Raw genomic sequence first — 20,659 nt, 5'->3', positions numbered from 1 at the left:
CAGTGGCAGCATGCTTCTCTCGCTCGATGTTTATGTTTACCAACGCAATGTGCGATGGAACGGACGCTTTTTTGCTAGTATGGTATTACTGCCATGCTACAGCTCTGAGCTCAGTGCTGAATGAGAGAAGCGCCATGCTCGATTCTGAACACCATACTAACATTGCTGTTTGAAGAGGTGGCAAATGAGAGAGGGTTCATTCTACTTTGTATAGTCTGCCAGTCCAGTATACGTGTGCAATTCAACCGGTGTAGATTGAAGTAGAGTTGCCTTTTCGTTTGAATGGAAATTTTGTTTTAGGGGAACTGTTTTTTAAGTGTTTCTGAGTGGTATCCAACAGTTATTAGAACAAACGTAATTTATTAAAGCTGGAACAAGCAAGATAACCATATTTCAAAACAGCATGTAGTAAGTATTCTCAAAAGTCTGCAACATAAAAATTACGTTTCAATCGATATCCTGCCTGCGAGGAAATGATTTTCCCTATACCAAGAGTTTCGTCATTCTTTGGCATCCAGCACTGTTGCACAAGCCCATCCACACGGACTGGTGCACGGGAGGAGAGAAATTTCGCAGAATTTGGAAAACACGTGGATTCGTTCAGGCGCCTCACTAGAGGCACTTCACCGACGACATCAGCAAGTTCATAATTGCCGTCCGTCTCCATCGATTGCCACATGTTTGCGTGCTTGTGTGGTTAGCACCGCTGCAATGCACGCTGTTTTGAATTGGATGCTCGATGCGCCGGTTACAACGGAGAGTGATAGAATTTTACCCCTTTTTTAGTTTGATATGGTAAGGGGGTCGGTTCCGAATTGAAATCTCGCATGTCTGATAAATGAAAACACATAATATTTAAATATTTGAGCCTCAGACATTTCTACGACAACACTTGAATCAATACCAAAACACTAAACCAAAATTTATGAAAGTAAAGGCTCAACCTTGAACGCATAACCGGGTTCATCCACAGATTGCGCGGTTTAATGGGAATACCATACGGCAGTGGTGACACAATGTTGTAACTGGATTAAGCACGACACGCGACTCGAGTCATACAGTGAACCACCAAGCGCGGGAATCCCTTTGGTTTAATGATTTCGCTACTATAGCGAACGAACTATTTACCTAGTAACTGATATCACTACTGATTATCTGTATGAAAACGTGAAGTTTCCTGTGCTATGTGTGATTTTGGTGGTTTATTCGGCTGGAGCGAACCAAGGTGACCGGTGTTTACATTTCGTTTGCGGTCTGGTTGAATGTTTGCTGGTGGATAGTATATCGGCTATTTTTAGCACGTGTGGACAAACTGTTACCGAAAAATGGGGTAGCTTTGATAGTGCGGAAGGTAGGTGTACTGAAACTGATTAAATTACACTAGTTTACAAAATAAAACGAAAGTCGTGAACTTCTGTCAACGACCAAAATTTTTGAAGCACAATTTAGCGCTGATTTCGAAACCGACCTTCAAAAAATTTAAAGTAGAACAGTTTTTGAGTTTTAGCTCAATATCGAGCTTTATAACTTTTCAAAATATGTTATTCACTAAAATTCAAAAATATCGCATTTTGTTCAACCAATTTAAAAACTTTTTCCATAAATTAAAAGCTGAATACAAAAGCATTCGATCATCTGAATACAGGTTTTGAGTCAGATTGATGAAATCCAAGATATGGGCGAATTTTTGGGAAGATATCCTTCAATTTTAGCAAAATTCCCAATTTTTTTTGAAGAAATTGATTTTTTTTCAATGAAAAAAAAAACAATTTAAAAACTCTTTCTCGACGTTTATTTGACATATCATATGTAGGCGAGTTACAGTAAAAATTTCAGCTCAATTGGAGCATTGATTACGGAGAGTGAGATGTTTGAAGTGAGTGACTTTGCTTAAAAATAGAACAAAAATCGATTTCAAATCATCAACCTTGTATGGAAAGTCGAAAAAAAATCCGCTCTACTGTATTTTTTTTCTTTCGCGTTTTCGAACTCAGGGCATGATTCTACACCAAAAATGATCATCAGTTTACCGAGTTCAAAAATGCTGTAAACTAGTGTTATTGAGACAAACAAATTTCAATGCATGAGTTGAACTGGATACATATTGTGATGAAACTAGATACCCGAGCAAAGTTTGACTGCAAATTGAAAACAAATTTTGATGTTGTGATATTGCAAATTATGATAACTCAGGTTGCCGTTTTAATATCAAAAATGATAGCAGAAAAATGTTCTCGTAACAGCAATCTAAAACAATTCCTACTATCGGTGATAGCAAATTGACAACTATTTTTGCTATCAGTACGAAAAAATAGAAAAACCGTTAAATATGCGGGTTTTTCGTTTGATATGGAATCCTAAATGCCATAAAATAATTAAACTAATGGCATATTCTTAGAGTATATTATACATGGTTGTCCATAAGTTTTGAAATAACCTAATTTTTACAATAGTTTAAAGTGACGGAAGTGACAGCAGAACGAAATCTAAATTTGAAATCAAATTTAGCCAAGACAAACTGATATCAATTTGCTGCTGAATACAAATCAAGTTTATGATTTGCTATCATTTTGTTGTTAAGTTTTGCTAGGGTATTGAGTGTTACACTTGTTTAAACAGACAACATGGATTTTAATCCTGCTAATTTTGTCCTCCTTCTCCAGATTTTGACTTTTATATGAACCACTTATTAAAAACGAATGCCCTAGCTAACAATCGCAATCCACAAGCAAGCATTAATGCTGAATTGTTGCTTTATGATAGCAATGATTGCGGTACTAAAATTATGCTGTACATATTACTGTACACATGCTTTTTCAATTGAAAAAGTTGCCAATGTTCAGCTTTTCGTAACGGTATTAATATGATAATTAAAAACACTTTTTAAGAGTAATAAGCTTTCTGTTCGACTTGCAGCAATTCCTTTACAAAATTGTTTAACAAGACCTCTTTTGTGCTCTTTGTTCAGTTTATGTACAAATTAGCACATTCATCTGTATATATCTTGATGATAATAGAATAGTTCTTCAGTGTTAAATATGAGTTGATGTTTGTTGCACATCAATGCAAAATATTTGAGACATTTGCTGATTTCCGTAGCAATTTCAAAAGTTTGTAGTTGTCTTCATAACTTTTTTGGCAAATATTTTCAACCTTCCATAAATCTGAATATTGATATTTCACAGCTTTGGGAAGATGTTTAGATCTCAGTGACCGACGTCCCAATTCCAGGATGGCATGGATGGTAAGGCATGCGACGATTGATTGGAAGATCATGAGTTCAAATCCCAATTTGGAAGTTTTTTTAGAAGAGCTGGTGTGTTATAAATGTGTTTGGATGAGACAAATAAACATGATTAATTGCACCTCGCATATCAATTTGTTTTTGTTTTCGGTAGATCTACACCCAAGTAACCAGTAATGGCTAGTTTCCACTTCGTACGTACTGTGCAAAAAGATAGGACAAGTAATGATCAAGTAATGATTCCGCTTCAAAACTACTTGAGCTGTTCGCAGATGGCAAGTAAGGAACGCCAGTAACGCTTCCCGTGCAAATCAAATGAAGCTGTCACTTTTTCCGCGCGGAAAAATAGTCCGTGTTATTATTCCTTAAGGAAAAGTAACATTTCTCCCCATATAGGTCAATTGTCAAAATTATTATTATAATTATTATATTAAATTATTATATGAACCTATAGTGCTACCTCAAAGCAAGTTTTGGCAAAATAACGGGCTGTCTTAGTGCCAAACCTTTAGGAACGTCGTGACAAAATGCCAAAGAAGCGTAACGCCTCGTCGAGCAGGCTTTGCGTTTCAGGTGGGTGTACAGCTCTGCCACCGTTCCAAATGTTCTGGCAATAATGTCCATGTCGTCCGCAAAGCACACAAATTGACCGGATTTTGAGAAAATCGTTCCCCGGCTGTTGAGCCCGGCTCGTCGCATCACACCTTCCAGAGCGATGTTGAATAGTAGGCATGAGAGTTCATCACCTTGTCGCAGTCCCCGACGAGATTCGAATGAACTGGATAGTTCACCCGAAACCCTTACGCAGTTTTGCCCACCGTCCATCGTTGCTTTAATCAGTCTAGTCAGCTTCCCAGGAAAGCCGTTTTCGTCCATGATTCTCTATAGCTCTGCGCGGTCGATACTGTCGTATGCCGCCTTGAAGTCGATGAACAGGTGATGCGTTGGGACCTGGTTTTCACGGCTTTTCTGAAGGATTTACCATACGGTGAAGATCTGGTCCATTGTGACCGGCCGTCGATGAAGCCGCCTTGATAACTTCCCACACTCATTCGTTTTAGGTGACAGACGACGGAAGATGATCTGGGATAGCACTTTGTAGGCAGCATTCCCAGGTTCCCGGTTTCCCAGATCCTGACTATCAGCCGGTGCAGACAGGTGGCCAACTTTTCTGGGCCCATCTTGATGAGTTCAGCTGCGATACCATCCTTACCAGCTGCTTTGTTGGTTTTGAGCTGGTGAATGGCATCCTTAACTTCCCTCAGCGTGGGAGTTGGTTCATTTCCCTCCTCCGCTGAACTGGCGTCGTCATTTCCTCCGTTGCCGTGGTCTCCCGTGCCTACGTCCTCCACGCCATTCAGGTGCTAATCAAAGTGCTGCTTCTACCTTTCGATCACCTCACGTCCGTCCGTCGAGAGGCCTCCGTCTTTATCATGCTGCATGTTTTTTGATAAACTACGTTGTTAACTTTGCATTATTTGATCCGTTTTACGTCGTTCCTGTTACGTTGTGTGAAGTTTTTACACATAGCATTTGAATCAAATCATAAAAGTGTCTTAGCCTTAGTTTTTCGTGCTAATAACACCTCTCACCAACGAACTATCAATTCGCTCATGAGCGAATGCAGTTGTCGCCGCCATCCTTTGTTCTTCGCAGTGTGGTATCTGGTATGCAGTTGATAATCGCAGCTTATAGGGTGCGTCAAATTGCATGAGAATGGATCATTGTTACGCGTGCAAGGCAGAATTTCGTGTGGAGGATATCGTAGTGTCATGTGAAGTATTCTGTGAAGATCGACACCGATTCCATGCAAGATGCGTTGGATTGACATATGATGAGGGTTGCGCATGCTTAAATAGTAATATTTTATGGGTGTGTGATTCTTGTAAGTACTCGATCGAATACGGACGCTATATAAGACCTCAACCTGAATTGTATGCAGACGAATTAGCAACGAAAAATACCGTAAGTTGTTTGAAGACAGAGGTAGAACTTATCAGCAAGATCGTATCTCAGTTGACACTGAATGTTTCACTATCGGCGACATCTGATGAATGCGTGCTAGGGGAAGGTGGGGTAATATGCACCCCCTAAGCAAACGTGGCGCTATAGCTAAGATTAACATGATTTTATGGGTGTCTTGCGTTTTGAAAGTTAGTTTACCTATTTGACTAAGAGACGCCAACTTTTGGTCTGCGTGATATCAATTTTAACGAATCAAATAAACAATTTAAAAAAGTGTTACTTTTTGGGTGCTGAAAAACTTTTGGGGCCAAAACGCACCTTGAGGTGGGGCAATACGACCTCTGGCATTTTCCGCTTTGAATTCTAATGAATACCAGGCAGCTCCATCTTACTGTTTAAGGCAGCAAATGGAAGGAGTAGGAGGCGGATGGTAGTTAATAGGTTGATTCCATATAATCAGCGCGCAATTGCTTAAATTGTGTGCGCTTCACATTAGACAATCTTTCCAAATGTGAAAAACCATCGTTTTCCACGCTTTTCATTCGAATATTCTTTGCATTCTTGGGCTTGTCCGGCTCAGTTTTACGTCTAGTTTGCTTGCATCGAATGGAACTTCTCAAATAGCGTGAAATAGCGTGAGGGCGTTTTGCCGCGCTGGTGCGTATTACCCCAGGTTACCCTACATCCTAATGCTACGAGTACAGCAGTTTCGACTTCTTCGCCACTATCCTCAACAAAAATAACCGATCAACACCCTGATGTTGTGAACGACTCTGTTGTACAATAGTCCATTTTATGAGCCGATTTTATGAATGAATTTTGACAGGAGGTAGCGTCCAATAACCCGTAAAAATCAATATCATCATCAACATTGTTGTCACTTCGTAAAATGGCTCATTGTTCATATCGAATATAGCGAACGACGTCAAGGAGAACGAAATTAGAACGTTGGTGTGCGAAACGATAGGTACCGCGAGTATCAGAAGTGAAATGTTTGATATCACCGGGGAAAGATCTTTCGACGTACGAATACATATCCTTCAAAGTCAAACAAAAAAAAAATCAAAGTTGTTGTTGATGAAAAGCGCCGCAGTTCTGCGTTGCACTCTTCCATCTGGCCCAGCGGTGTGCGATGTCGTGAATTTCGAGAGCGCCGTAAACCCGTATTGAGACCTTCAGGACGCCCAAATAGTATTCAAACAATCGCTTGATGTTGAACCTTTGTAATGTGATGTACTGTATCGCTACAATTTCTGTTTTACTGTTAGTTTTCGATGTTCACGACAAATTGTATTGTATTTTGTATTGTTCGTAACGAATTTTGTGAAGTAGTGCTTGCGCTGTAGTCTGTACATAATTAGATTTTAAGTAATAGTAGTCTGTGCGACATAGTCAAAGATGGAAATAAATACATAAATATTTCGGCTCGCGGCACGAAGCCGTTGCGGGATGCGTTGAGCTTCTGATAGAACTTCCGTGCTTCTTGGGAACGGCATAGCAGTTCCATTTCTTCACACTCCGCTTCTTCCAGGGGGCGCTTTTTCTCCCGAAAGAGGCAGGTCTGCTGTTTCCGCTTCTGTTTGTAACGTTCCACGTTCTGTCGCGTTCCTTGCTGCAGCATTACCGCCCTCGCTGCATTCTTCTCCTCTAAAACCGTTCTGCACTCTTCGTCGAACCATTCGTTCCGTCGATTCCGTTCCACGTACCCGATGGTGCTCTCGGCTGCGTCGTTGATAGCTGCTTTCACTGTACTCCAGCAGTCCTCTAGAGGGGCCTCATCGAGCTCGCCCTCGTCTGGCAACGCGGCCTCGATATTCTGCGCGTATGCTAAGGCGACATTCGGTTGTTTCAGTCGCTCTAGGTTGTACCGTGACGGTCGCCGGTACCGTACATTTTTGATGACGGAGAGTTTTGACCATCACCAGATAGTGGTCGGAGTCGATGTTGGCGTCACGATAGGTCCTGACGTCGATAATGCCGAAGAAGTGCCGTCCGTCAATCAGAACGTGGTCGATTTGAGATTCCGTCTGCTGTGGTGATCTTCAGGTGTTGGAAAAAGGTGCTACGTATGGCCATATTTTTGAAGGCGGCGTAATCAATGAGTCGTAGGCCGTTTTCGTTCGTCTGCTGGTGGGCGCTGAACTTACCAATCGTTGCTCTGAATTCCCCTCCTGGCCTACCTGAGCGTTTAAATCTCCTATGATGATCTTGACGTCGTGGCTTGTGCAGCGATCGTACTCGCGTTCGAGCTGCGCATAAAATGCGTCCTTGTCATCATCAGTGCTTCTGGAGTGTGGGCTGTGCACGTTTATTATGCTGCATCAACCTGCTGCCTCAACCTGCACATTCTTTCGTCGATCGGCCACCAACCGATCACAAGGCTCTGCATATCACCCATCACGATGAAAGCTGTTCCCAGCTCGCGTGTGTTACCGCAGCTCTGGTAGATGGTATGATTACTTCTAAACGTTCGCACCATGGATCCTGTCCAACACACCTCCTGCAGCGCCAATATGCCGAACCCGCGGTCCTTCAGTAGATCGGCGAGTATGCGAGTGCTCCCAATGAAGTTGAGAGATCGGCAGTTCCACGTACCGAGTTTCCAATCGCAAGTCCTTTTTGTTCGCTGGGGTCGTTGCCGTTGATCTCGGTTCGTATTATTCTGTTGCTGATTTTCCGTTACAATGGTTTTTTACGGCTGTCTCGTAGGGCCTGACACCAATCCTCTACTTCCGGAGGACCAGAAGTAGAGAATCTTTCCCTGGCACTCGGAAGTAGATCAACCGTACCTTACATGGAGATCAGACGCTGTTGTGAGCCGCTCCTCCTGGAGAATAGACGCTCAGGTTTGCCGAAGCAAACACCCCCCCCCCCCCCCTTCTCTGTCAAAGTTCCCACCGGAGTTGGTTACCCGATCTTCCCTAAGATTGCTCATAGTTTCCGGCCGGTACCACGTGAAGGTAGGGATAGGAGTTTCTGGGCAGAAGCTAGTGGATCACCATGGGATCTGAATTGCGCAGCATACCCAGCCTTTACCGTGCCAGGTGCTCCACTTATATGGGTATTGAAAAACAAAGATCAGATTAATCGCATTGACTTTTGGTAAACCGAACGAGCACACTTTCAATAGTGAAGGAAGTCCAATTTTCAATGCGATTCGAAATTAGAATCTTCGTTCATGTTTTATCAATGTTGAAGAAAACTGCTACAAATAAAATGCAAAAATGATCGAACCATGCACTGCACTGAAAATCTATTAATGTGACCCTATTCTACGGTACACGCATAGAAATGATTATTAACGTGTTAACATCTTTTTCACTCAACTCTGATGGGTAAACAATTCGTTTATTGACAGAGTGTAGGATGTATACCAAATGTTGGCGTATAACAAACATCTGTTCAATGCAACAGACAGATTATAGGGCATTAATATTATGCAAGAACACGTGTGGCACAAACATAGATAAAAATTAATATGATTACAAATATACAGGGTGTTTGTTTCCGGACTTTAAATAATTTGAGGGCAGATAGGTCTTAATGAGATATGAAAAAGTGCCCAAGGAACATGGGGTCGCAAATCACTGCTAAGTGAGTTATTCAAAATTCTATGATTTTTATCATGCAAAACTTCAAAAAATTGTATCTCAGCTATCTTTGATCAAAATCTCAATCTTTTTGCATGAATTGAAAGCCTGAACCATTGTGCTGTTATGCTTCTTGGACAAAAACTCGATCTAAAGTGATTGACATGCTTAAATTTTGGAAAGTTTGCGGCAAAAGCCGAAAAAAATGCTCTTTTTTTAGGTATTTTTGTTATTATTCAATGAAAACACGTAGTAAAGTAGAAAAGTGATATTCTACAAAAGATTGTTTATGTTGTTTTCTACCAAACTCTCTTTGGGACTAACATTGAATTTTTTGTAGTTTGGCCACAATAATTAATTCAAAGTTAGGTAAGAAACTCATCGAATTGCGAAAAACATCGCCCCGATTTCATTCAACCGTGCTTTGGCAGCACTTCCCGTTCGTATGCTTGCTGTTTACTCTCCCAACAGCAGGCAAGAGAAACTATTGCAACGCACATGAATAGCTGAACATTGCCACACAACCAACCAACTCGTCCTGATTGGTGTTATGTTTGGTCGTGCATAACAAACATTGCACCAATCTGGGCGAGCTGGTCGTTCGGGTGGAGAGCCGGAGAAGTTTGTAGCCATTGCCATGCCTCTGTTATTGTTGATGTGGGGAATGCGCACAGTTCAAAGCGGCACATCGAATTTCCGCTATGGCGGAAAGCAATGCGGAGGTTGCGTGCGAAAGGACGCGCGCAAGATTTTTAAAACATTGCTATGCTAGTAGCGATACCAATGTTGGTCGCAGAGAGCAAGACGAGCTGCGTGGTGTTTAAAATCCTCTGCCGAGTTGGGTTTCCTTGCACTCGCAGTCAAACTGCGGTGCTATTCAGATGGGGTGGGGTTATGCTGACGAAGTCAGATATTATTTTATTGATTTTAAATAAGTAATTTAATGAATAATTCCATAATTAATTACAACATTAATGTATGCTAATTTGCTAAATAAGCTGTGATTAATCTTTTTTCTGGCATTACATGCCATCGGGTACACAGTCTGTTCTGTACTTTTAAGGTATGAATGGGTGATATTAAGGTGGATTATTGCGGGAAGTTGGGGTTTTTAAATGAATGTTTGAGAACTTTAGAAGATATTGGGGGCATTGTGAGGGAAGTTGGGTCCTTTAAATAAGTGTTCGGTAATTTTAGGTGATATTGGGGGGCATTCTGAGGGAAGTCGGTTCTTCCCAATAAGTGTTCGGTAATTTTGCATGCGCGTAACTACAGCATATTTGGCCTCTCAGCTATAATGTCATGCACGCTGCCCGTAGTGCACGACAAGCGAGCACGGCATTGGAGCTTAGGGGCCAAATGCGCTGTAGTTACGCGCATTAATTTTAGGTGTTATTGGGAGGCATTCTGAGGGAAGTCGGTTCCTCAAAATAAGTGGTCAGTAATTTTAGGTGATATTGGGAGACATTCTGAAGGAATTCGGTTCCTCCCAATAAGTGCTCGGTAATTTTAGGTGATATTGGGAGACATTCTACGGGAAGCTGGGTCCTCCCAATAAGTGTTCGGTAATTTTAGGTGATATTGGGAAGCATTCTGAAGGAAGTCGGTTCCTCCCAATAAGTGTTCGGTAATTTTAGGTGATATTGGGAGACATTCTAAGGGAAGCTGGGTCCTCCCAATAAGTGTTTGGTTATTTTAGGTGATATTGGAGGGCATTCTAAGCGAAGTCGGTTTCTCCCAATAAGTGTTCGGTAATTTTAGGTGATATTGGGGGACATTCTGAGCGAAGTTGGGTCCTCCCAATAAGTGTTCGATAATTTTAGGTGATATTGGGAGGCATTCTGAGGGAAGTCGGTTCCTCCCAATAAGTGTTCGGTAATTCTAGGTGATATTGGGAGACATTCTAAGGGAAGCTGGGTCCTCCCAATAAGTGTTCGGTAATTTTAGGTTATATTGGGAGGCATTCTGAGGGAAGTCGGTTCCTCCCAATAAGTGTTCGGTAATTCTAGGTGATATTGGGAGACATTCTACAGGAAGCTGGGTCCTCCCAATAAGTGCTCGGTAATTCTAGGTGATATTGGGAGACATTCTAAGGGAAGCTGGGTCCTCCCAATAAGTGTTCGGTAATTTTAGGTGATATTGGGAGACATTCTAAGGGAAGCTGGGTCATCCCAATAAGTGTTCGGTAATTTTAGGTGTTATTGGGAAGCATTCTTAAGGAAGTCGGTTCCTCCCAATAAGTGTTCGGTAATTTTAGGTGATATTGGGAGACATTCTACGGGAAGCTGGGTCCTCCCAATAAGTGTTTGGTTACTTTAGGTGATATTGGAGGGCATTCTGAGAGAAGTCGGTTTCTCCCAATAAGTGTTCGGTAATTTTAGGTGATATTGGGGGACATTCTGAGCGAAGTTGGGTCCTCCCAATAAATGTTCGGTAATTTTAGGTGTTATTGGGAAGCATTCTTAAGGAAGTCGGTTCCTCCCAATAAGGGTTCGGTAATTTTAGGTGATATTGGGAGACATTCTAAGGGAAGCTGGGTCCTCCCAATAAGTGTTTGGTAATTTTAGGTGATATTGGAGGGCATTCTGAGCGAAGTCGGTTTCTCCCAATAAGTGTTCGGTAATTTTAGGTGATATTGGGGGACATTCTGAGGGAAGCTGGGTCCTCCCAATAAGTGTTCGGTAATTTTAGGTGATATTGGGAAGCATTCTGAAGGAAGTCGGTTCCTCCCAATAAGTGTTCGGTAATTTTAGGTGATATTGGGAAGCATTCTTAAGGAAGTCGGTTCCTCCCAATAAGTGTTCGGTAATTTTAGGTGATATTGTGAGACATTCTAAGGGAAGTTGGGTCCTCCCAATAAGTGTTTGGTAATTTTAGGTAATATTGGAGGGCATTTTGAGGGAAGTCGGTTCCGAGCATGAGCATGAGCATGAGTATGATTGACCGCCCGCGGTTGCTCCTCTGTTATTGCAAGGACAACTGCATTTACACAAAGAACCAACAGATGATGCTTGGGATTAGCTTTCTCTTCATTGTGTAAATGCTGGAATCCCAATACTTTTCAATAAGCAATACCAGCGCCGGCCGCGTCCGAATGCAGGTCAATTGAGGATAGGGAAGGAAGTGATGACGTGATTCTCGCTTAGGCCAATAACCGAGGAATTCTCTGCGTTACTACGAGAAATCACTAGGAGTTTGGACAGGGGAAATGGAGATGTGTTGAGGATTTTGTCGTGGTAAACGAGTGTAATGTTTTGATTCGCGATTAATAATGCGCTCGCGAAGAAATACCCTTCTAAACCTTGGACGACGAACGCGATCTTTTGTGCCTCAAAACTCACTCTACATAAGTTATTCATTCGCAACTAAGGAGAACACAATGCTAAACACCGACGCATCTGTAGTTTGCGTTTCCACGCGAGACAATGCTGAACGCGATCAATTCACAAGTATTAACAAAATAACACGTGATAAATAAATCAGAAAGATCTCACCGCATGGTTCGCCGTCTATCTTTTACCAACCCTCTCTTTTTCCAGAAATTCATGCAACCTTTATTTGAGTCAAAACATTTATTCATTTGGACTAAAATATTACAAATGTCGACACCGAAGATGACGAACCATTCAAATTTTTGTGTTCATGCAAAAAATGAAAGAAATTTATTTATTATCAACTAAATGTGCATTTGGAACTAGCGCCGACACATGACGTGACGAACTTTTCAATATTTGATAGATAAATGATGATGATGATGATGATTGAAGTGTACCCACCATCAGCGCAAGGATTACCTATGGCTGCAGAATCACTCCGGGAGGGAATGATCTACCTGATGGTTTGTTGTAGCAGGGTGAGTTAAAATTCCTGAATTCCTTCGGTAGTCAACATAAAGTTGCTATCTCATGACAAAAGACTGGCTACTCCACGAACTTAAGTCCGGGCATCAGTTCATTTAACTCCCTTAGGCTACCCCCCCCCCCCGTGTGTGTGTATACCCCGTCATATGAATATGAAAATTGTAATATTATAATACAAAGACAATGGAAAGTCAAATAAGATGAATCTCAATTGATATCTTTACCCAAGTAACACAAAAAACATATTTTGAAATCAAAATTTCAAAAGAAGTATTATAACTGTAATATAAGTGTATCAGGAAACATATTGTGTTGGTTTTAAGCTTTAATAATGTGAGCCGATTACAAACAGCACAAAAAATCATAGTCTGCACCAAGTATTGAATGAGTGAATTTTACTAATCTATAAAAACACTGGAGCATCATGCAAATCAATCATGAAAGCAATAATGTTGTTATTTTATAACAGCGCCTAATTCGAGTTTGTCAAATAACTACAAAATTCAACACAGATTAATGCATAATTTTTGGCCCATATTTGGGTTGGCAGCGGTCAGAAAGATCACCGACGCGGGACAATGTATGTCGAAATAGATTTGCGTTAGCAGTAAAATTTGAGCAGGTCGCCGTAGACGATGGGCAGAAAAAAGTTTGTTATGGGCAAGTTACTGAATTTCAGGACGCCCAGGACGCCATTTGAAATCCCGTGTACGGCCGAACAATGGCCATTCTTAAAAGCTTGTTGCGTTACTTGGGTAGTTAATTCTAATTCAAAAACTCTAATTGAAATTTTGAGGGTTAAACAATTAGGTTACACAAACCGGAACACACTCACCAGGACTGAACAGCATACAAAAAAACGATTTGCCAAACTCTTACGGCAATGAAAGTTCTCGAAATCGATGACAGACTTCTCCTTCTTTCCTCACTCGGACGAAATTCTTTGGATGAAGGCTACACAAGTTGTCATATTCCTACGCGATTTTACCCATGATATTCCGGTGGATGCAATGTCCGATGCGCTGGCGTTTTCCAGAAAAACCTCTTGCAACCGGAACAGCGCTTGAGGTTTCTTTGATTGTCACAATCCGACGACACTGCATGGCTGGATGCTCCCTTAGTAATCCACTCTAATATTCAGTCGTTACGTGATACACTTTTCTAAACGTGGTCTTTCAATTGTAATTTCCAAATTGTTTGAAAGTAATCCAATTTAAATTTTTTAGAATATTGACAGAAATCACTAGCGAGAGAAAAAAAACTTCCGCTTCCATCCAAAGCACACTTCGATCTCTTTCAATATTTGATAGATAAATACACAAAAACCAGAGCAGAATTGTATAAATCTTTTAGCATTAATTATTATGATAAAATGGAAAGAGCTCACCAATAAACATCCTTCGAAGTGTCCAGTGCGTATGTGCTACAGCATCTTCCACTAACTGGCCTCTTCTCCAAAATCACATTGAACCGCTACAACTACACACGGGTACGACGATGTGGACATTCAAATTGACGACGACGACGACGCAGCCGATCCGAATAAAAAAAAGCGGCTTTTTCACTTTGCCTCAAAAATCACACTCCATTTTGAGGGAAGTCGGTTTCTCCCAAGGGGCCTGCAACTCTAAACTTTCCCTAGTATTTACTAATAGTACCGTGATAGTATTTCTAGTATTTCCAATATTGCCCATCAAAGCAACGATGACTAGCACGGTTGCTATGGAAGATCAAAGTGCCATTTGTTGTGTACAATCGTGAGACGTGCAGGTGGAGAAAACGGTGGCTCACGGGTTTTCAAAAATGTCCATTTGAAAAGGTACGTTCATTTTCTTCAATTTCAGTGTCTAACAATCAATTGCTTTTATTATAGATGATACATTAATCGCCGTCAAGATCAGTCTTAAGACGCGCTCAAACTAGGAGATTACAGAGTGTAGAGACACAGTGAGTAGCAATAGCGGCTAATTGTCCAGAGTTGATTCTACCTCTGTGTGCATTCTTTATAAACGTCTGAACTAATAAAGACTGTGATTATAACTGCAAATTTTGGATTTTTTTTTTGGAATCAACCAAATTTATTCCACTTCTCTCCCTACTTCGTTACCTTTAGGTATTGCATGTCTTGTAAGTTTTTTCTTTCAAATCTCAAATTACAACATTTGTGGCCAAAAACAACAACAAAAGAAAGCCGCAGCCTGGCCACTTTTCTGCCTTTCAATCCAAAAAAGATCCACGGTGTAACACTTCAGAAAATAACGAAAAAAACATTTATAAATTTGCGAATGTCTCTAACTATTAATCATCCAATATCAATGTCGTTGATTGTTCTGCATTCCAATCTGGATCGTCTTGTTTGCTATCGGTCTCCGTTGATTCCATCTCATTATGAGAAAGAGTGCCTACCGAAGATCAGGATTGATGCTCGACGTTGTCGTTTCAGCCGTGGGTGGTTAGATGGCTGTCATTCAAAACCAAAACAGGGTTTTGAAAAACCAGAGCTCTTTGATCAATTTTCCTCTAATATCGTACTAATATTTCTAGTATTTGTTAGTATTTTGCGAAATTATCGGGAGTTTAGAGTTGCACGCCCCTTGGTTTCTCCCAATAAGTGTTCGGTAATTTAAGGTGATATTGGGGGACATTCTGAGGGAAGTTGGGTCCTCCAAATAAGTGTTCGGTAATTTTAGGTGATATTGGGGGGCATTCTGAGGGAAGTCGATTCCTCCCAATAAGTGTTCGGTAATTTCAGGTGATATTGGGGAGCATTCTGAGGGAAGTCGGTTCCTCCCAATAAGTGTTCGATAATTTTAGGTGATATTGAGAGGCATTCTGAGGGAAGTCGGTTCCTCCCAATAAGTGTTCGGTAATTTTAGGTGATATGGGGAGCATTCTGAGTGAAGTCGGTTCCTCCCAATAAGTGTTCGGTAATTCTAGGTGATATTAGGGGGCATTCTGAGGGAAGTTGGGTCCTCCCAATAAGTGTTCGGTAATTTTTAGTGATATGGGGAGCATTCTGAGTGAAGTCGGTTCCTCCCAATAAGTGTTCGGTAATTCTAGGTGATATTAGGGGCATTCTGAGGGAAGTTGGGTCCTCCCAATAAGTGTTCGGTAATTTTAGGTGATATGGGGAGCATTCTGAGTGAAGTCGGTTCCTCCCAATAAGTGTTCGGTAATTTTAGGTGATATTGGGAGACATTCTACGGGAAACTGGGTCCTCCCAATAAGTGTTCGGTAATTCTAGGTGTTATTGGGAAGCATTCTTAAGGAAGTCGGTTCCTCCCAATAAGTGTTCGGTAACTTCAGGTGATATTGGGAGACATTCTACGGGAAGCTGGGTCCTCCCAATAAGTGTTCGGTAATTTTAGGTGTTATTGGGAAGCATTCTGAAGGAAGTCGGTTCCTCCCAATAAGTGTTCGGTAATTTTAGGTGATATTGGGAGACATTCTAAGGGAAGCTGGGTCCTCCCAATAAGTGTTCGGTAATTTTTAGTGATATGGGGAGCATTCTGAGTGAAGTCGGTTCCTCCCAATAAGTGTTCGGTAATTTTAGGTGATATTGGGAGACATTCTACGGGAAACTGGGTCCTCCCAATAAGTGTTCGGTAATTTTAGGTGATATTGGGAGACATTCTACGGGAAACTGGGTCCTCCCAATAAGTGTTCGGTAATTCTAGGTGTTATTGGGAAGCATTCTTAAGGAAGTCGGTTCCTCCCAATAAGTGTTCGGTAATTTCAGGTGATATTGGGAGACATTCTACGGGAAGCTGGGTCCTCCCAATAAGTGTTCGGTAATTTTAGGTGTTATTGGGAAGCATTCTGAAGGAAGTCGGTTCCTCCCAATAAGTGTTCGGTAATTTTAGGTGATATTGGGAGACATTCTAAGGGAAGCTGGGTCCTCCCAATAAGTGTTCGGTAATTTTTAGTGATATGGGGAGCATTCTGAGTGAAGTCGGTTCCTCCCAATAAGTGTTCGGTAATTCTAGGTGATATTAGGGGCATTCTGAGGGAAGTTGGGTCCTCCCAATAAGTGTTCGGTAATTCTAGGTGATATTGGGAGACATTCTACGGGAAGCTGGGTCCTCCCAATAAGTGTTCGGTAATTTTAGGTGATATTGGGAGACATTCTAAGGGAAGCTGGGTCCTCCCAATAAGTGTTCGGTAATTTTAGGTGATATTGTGGAGCATTCTGAGTGAAGTCGGTTCCTCCCAATAAGTGTTCGGTAATTATAGGTGATATTAGGGGGCATTCTGAGGGAAGTTGGGTCCTCCCAATAAGTGTTCGGTAATTTTAGGTGATATTGGGGGGCATTCTAAGGGAAGTCGATTCCTCCCAATAAGTGTTCGGTAATTTTAGGTGATATTGGGGAGCATTCTGAGGGAAGTCCGTTCCTCCCAATAAGTGTTCGGTAATTTTAGGTGATATTGGGAGGCATTCTGAGGGAAGTCGGTTCCTCCCATTAAGTGTTCGGTAATTTTAGGTGATATGGGGAGCATTCTGAGTGAAGTCGGTTCCTCCCAATAAGTGTTCGGTAATTCTAGGTGATATTGGGAGAACCCAGCTTCCCTTAGAATGTCTCCCAATATCACCTAAAATTACCGAACACTTATTGGGAGGAACCTACTTTCTTCAGAATGCTTCCCAATATCACCGACAATCACCGAAAACTTATTGGGAGTACCCAGCTTCCCGTAGAATGTCTCCCAATATCACCTAAAATTACCGAGCACTTATTGGGAGGACCCGACTTCCTTCAGAATGCTTCCCAATATCACCTAAAATTACCGAAAACTTTTGGGAGGACCCAGCTTCCCGTGGAATGTCTCCCAATATCACCTAAAATTACCGAACACTTATTGGGAGGAACCGAATTTCTTCAGAATGCTTCCCAATATCACCTAAAATTAACCAACACTTATTGGGAGGAACCGGCTTCCCGTAGAATGTCTCCCAATATCACCTAAAATTACCGAACACTTATTGAGAGGACCCAGCTTCCTTTAGAATGTCTTCCAATATCACCTAAAATTACCGAACACTTATTGGGAGGAACCGACTTCGCTCAGAATGCCCTCCAATACACCTAAAATTACCGAACACTTATTGGGAGGACCCAACTTCGTTCAGAATATCCCCCAATATCACCTAAAATAACCGAACACTTCTTGACCGAACACTTCCGAACCGACTTCCCTCAGAATGCCCCCCCAATATCACCTTAAATAACCGAACATTTATTGGAAGGACCCAACTTCCCTCAGAATGCTCCCCAATATCACCTAAAATTACCGAACACTTATTGGGAGGACCCAACTTCCCTCAGATTATCCCCCAATATCACCTAAAATTACCGAACACTTCTTGGGAGGAACCGACTTCCTTAAGAATGCCCCCCAATATCACCTAAAATAACCGAACATTTATTGGGAGGACCCAACTTCCCTCAGAATGTCCCCCAATATCACCTAAAATTAATGAACACCTATTAAGAGGACCCAGCTTCCCTCAGAATGCCTCCCAGTATGTAACACCTAAAATTACCGAACACTTATTGGGAGGAACCGACTTCCTTTAGAATGCCTCCTAATAACACCTAAAATTACCGAACACTTATTGGGAGGACCCAGTTTCCCTTAGAATGTCTCCCAATATCACCTAGAATTACCGAACACTTCTTGGGAGGAACCGACTTCCCTCAGAATGCCTCCCAATAACACCTGAAATTACCGAACACTTATTGGGAGGAACCGACTTCCCTCAGAATGCCCCCCAATATCACCGAAAATTACCGACCACTTATCGGGAGGACCCAGCTTCCCTAAGAATATCCCCCAATATCACCTAAAATAACCGAACACTTCTTGGGAGGAACCGACTTCCCTCAGAATGATCCCCAATATCACCTAAAATTACCGAACACTTATCGGGAGGACCTAGCTTCCCTAAGCATGTCCCCCAATATCACCTAAAATTACCGAACACTTCTTGGGAGGAACCGACTTCCCTCAGAATGCCTCCCAATATCACCTAAAATTACCGACCACTTATCGGGAGGACCCAGCTTCCCAAAGAATGTCCCCAAATATCACCTAGAATTACCGAACACTTCTTGGGAGGAACCAACCCCCCCGTAACTTGACAGATGAGCTCAGTTTCGCGTACCTACTTGCAAATCGCAGATGTCGCTACTGTTCGTAAACAACGGGTCCTTCCTTCACTGACGCAACAATTTTTGTCCATGCGAAAACATCTTTTTGTTTCGTGGTGAGTGGAAGCCAACAAGAGGCTAGCGTTTCGTATCAAAAGGACGTATTCAATAGAAGCGCAAAAACTAATGTTCATTAAATTGAAATTATTTTGTTTTTTTTCTTGTAAGAAATGCAATAAAAGCACATGTTTAAACGGTCTTCCATATTAATTGGTGACTGCGCATGCTAGACCAAACCGACGATCAAACTCGAGAAAAAAAACATCTGCAAATGATTATTTTTAACTTCCATTTTGGCTTTGCCACCAGATATGTAGCTGTAAAATGTTAGCATAAGTAACCTAATTTATTACTTGCTGGTGCTTAATAACCGCACTAGAAGAAAACATAAGTTTCTTATTAATTTTATGAAATCCGGCTGTTTTGCCTTTACCCGTTTAATAGATATAATTTTTGCTTCTAGTAAACAAATTCATCATGCCGCACATATTTTGCATTTATCTACCACAAAAAAGCGGAAACAACAAATTAAGGTTTCTGTTTAATGTTTTAATGTTTTTTGTGCGGTTTGTTATTGTCGGTTTTCGTCATTTTCAAAAGTAGCGCTTGCCGCTTTGAATCTGACAGTACCACCCGGACCAAAATTTTTAGGTACGCTGACGTTGTTCGGCAGCTGTCAAGAAGCTCCCGGGTTGGGAGGAACCGACTTCCCTCAGAATGCCTCCCAATAACACCTGATATTACCGAACACTTATTGGGAGGAACCGACTTCCCTCAGAATGCCCCCCAATATCACCTAAAATTACCGACCACTTATCGGGAGGACCCAGCTTCCCTCAAAATGCTCCACAATATCACCTAAAATTACCGAACACTTATTGGGAGGAACCGACTTCCCTCAGAATGCCTCCCAATAACACCTAAAATTACCGAACACTTATTGGGAGGACCCAGTTTCCCTTAGAATGTCTCTTTTTTTCTTATCTGTATTAACGAGATTTTTAGCCCTAGGCTAGTTCATCTCGGGAACCGACTTCGCTCAGAATGCCCTCCAATACACCTAAAATTACCGAACACTTATTGGGAGGACCCAACTTCGTTCAGAATATCCCCCAATATCACCTAAAATAACCGAACACTTCTTGACCGAACACTTCCGAACCGACTTCCCTCAGAATGCTCTCCAATATCACCTGAAATAACCGAACATTTATTGAGAGGAACCGACTTCCTTCAGAATGCCCCCCAATATCACCTAAAATTACCGACCACTTATAGGGAGGACCCAGCTTCCCTAAGAATGTCCCCTAATATCACCTAAAATTACCTAATACTTATTGGGAGGAACCGACTTCCCTCAGAATGCTTCCCAATAACACCTAAAATAACCGAACACTTATTGGGAGGACCCAACTTCCCTCAGAATGTTCCCCAATATCACCTAAAATTACCGAACACTTATTGGGAGGAACCGACTTCCCTCAGAATGCTCCCCAATATCACCTAAAATTACCGAACACTTATTGGGAGAAACCGACTTCCCTCAGAATGCCTCCAAATATCACCTAAAATTACCGAACACTTATTGGGAGGACCCAGCTTCCCTTAGAATGTCTCCCAATATCACCTAAAATTACCGAACACTTATTGGGAGGAACCGACTTCCTTCAGAATGCTTCCCAATATCACCTAAAATTACCGAACACTTATTGGGAGGACCCAGCTTCCCGTAGAATGTCTCCCAATATCACCTAGAATTACCGAACACTTATTGGGAGGAATCGACTTCCC

General features: G+C 41.7%; 1 protein-coding gene across 1 annotated transcript in view; it reads left to right on the top strand.

Annotated features, from left to right (window-relative positions):
- Positions 1–207: 207 nt before the first annotated feature.
- The window catches only part of LOC109427043 (Y+L amino acid transporter 2), a 53,152-nt gene continuing 32,700 nt past the window's right edge, over positions 208–20,659 (top strand). The window contains exon 1 of the mRNA XM_019702593.4: positions 208–408. The gene's annotated coding sequence lies outside the window, so the exon portion shown is untranslated. The remainder of the gene's footprint in view (positions 409–20,659) is intronic.

Source organism: Aedes albopictus, chromosome 3, assembly GCF_035046485.1.
Source record: "Aedes albopictus strain Foshan chromosome 3, AalbF5, whole genome shotgun sequence".
NCBI classification, from domain to species: Eukaryota; Metazoa; Arthropoda; class Insecta; order Diptera; family Culicidae; genus Aedes; species Aedes albopictus.
This window is presented reverse-complemented; position numbering and strand designations above follow the sequence as displayed.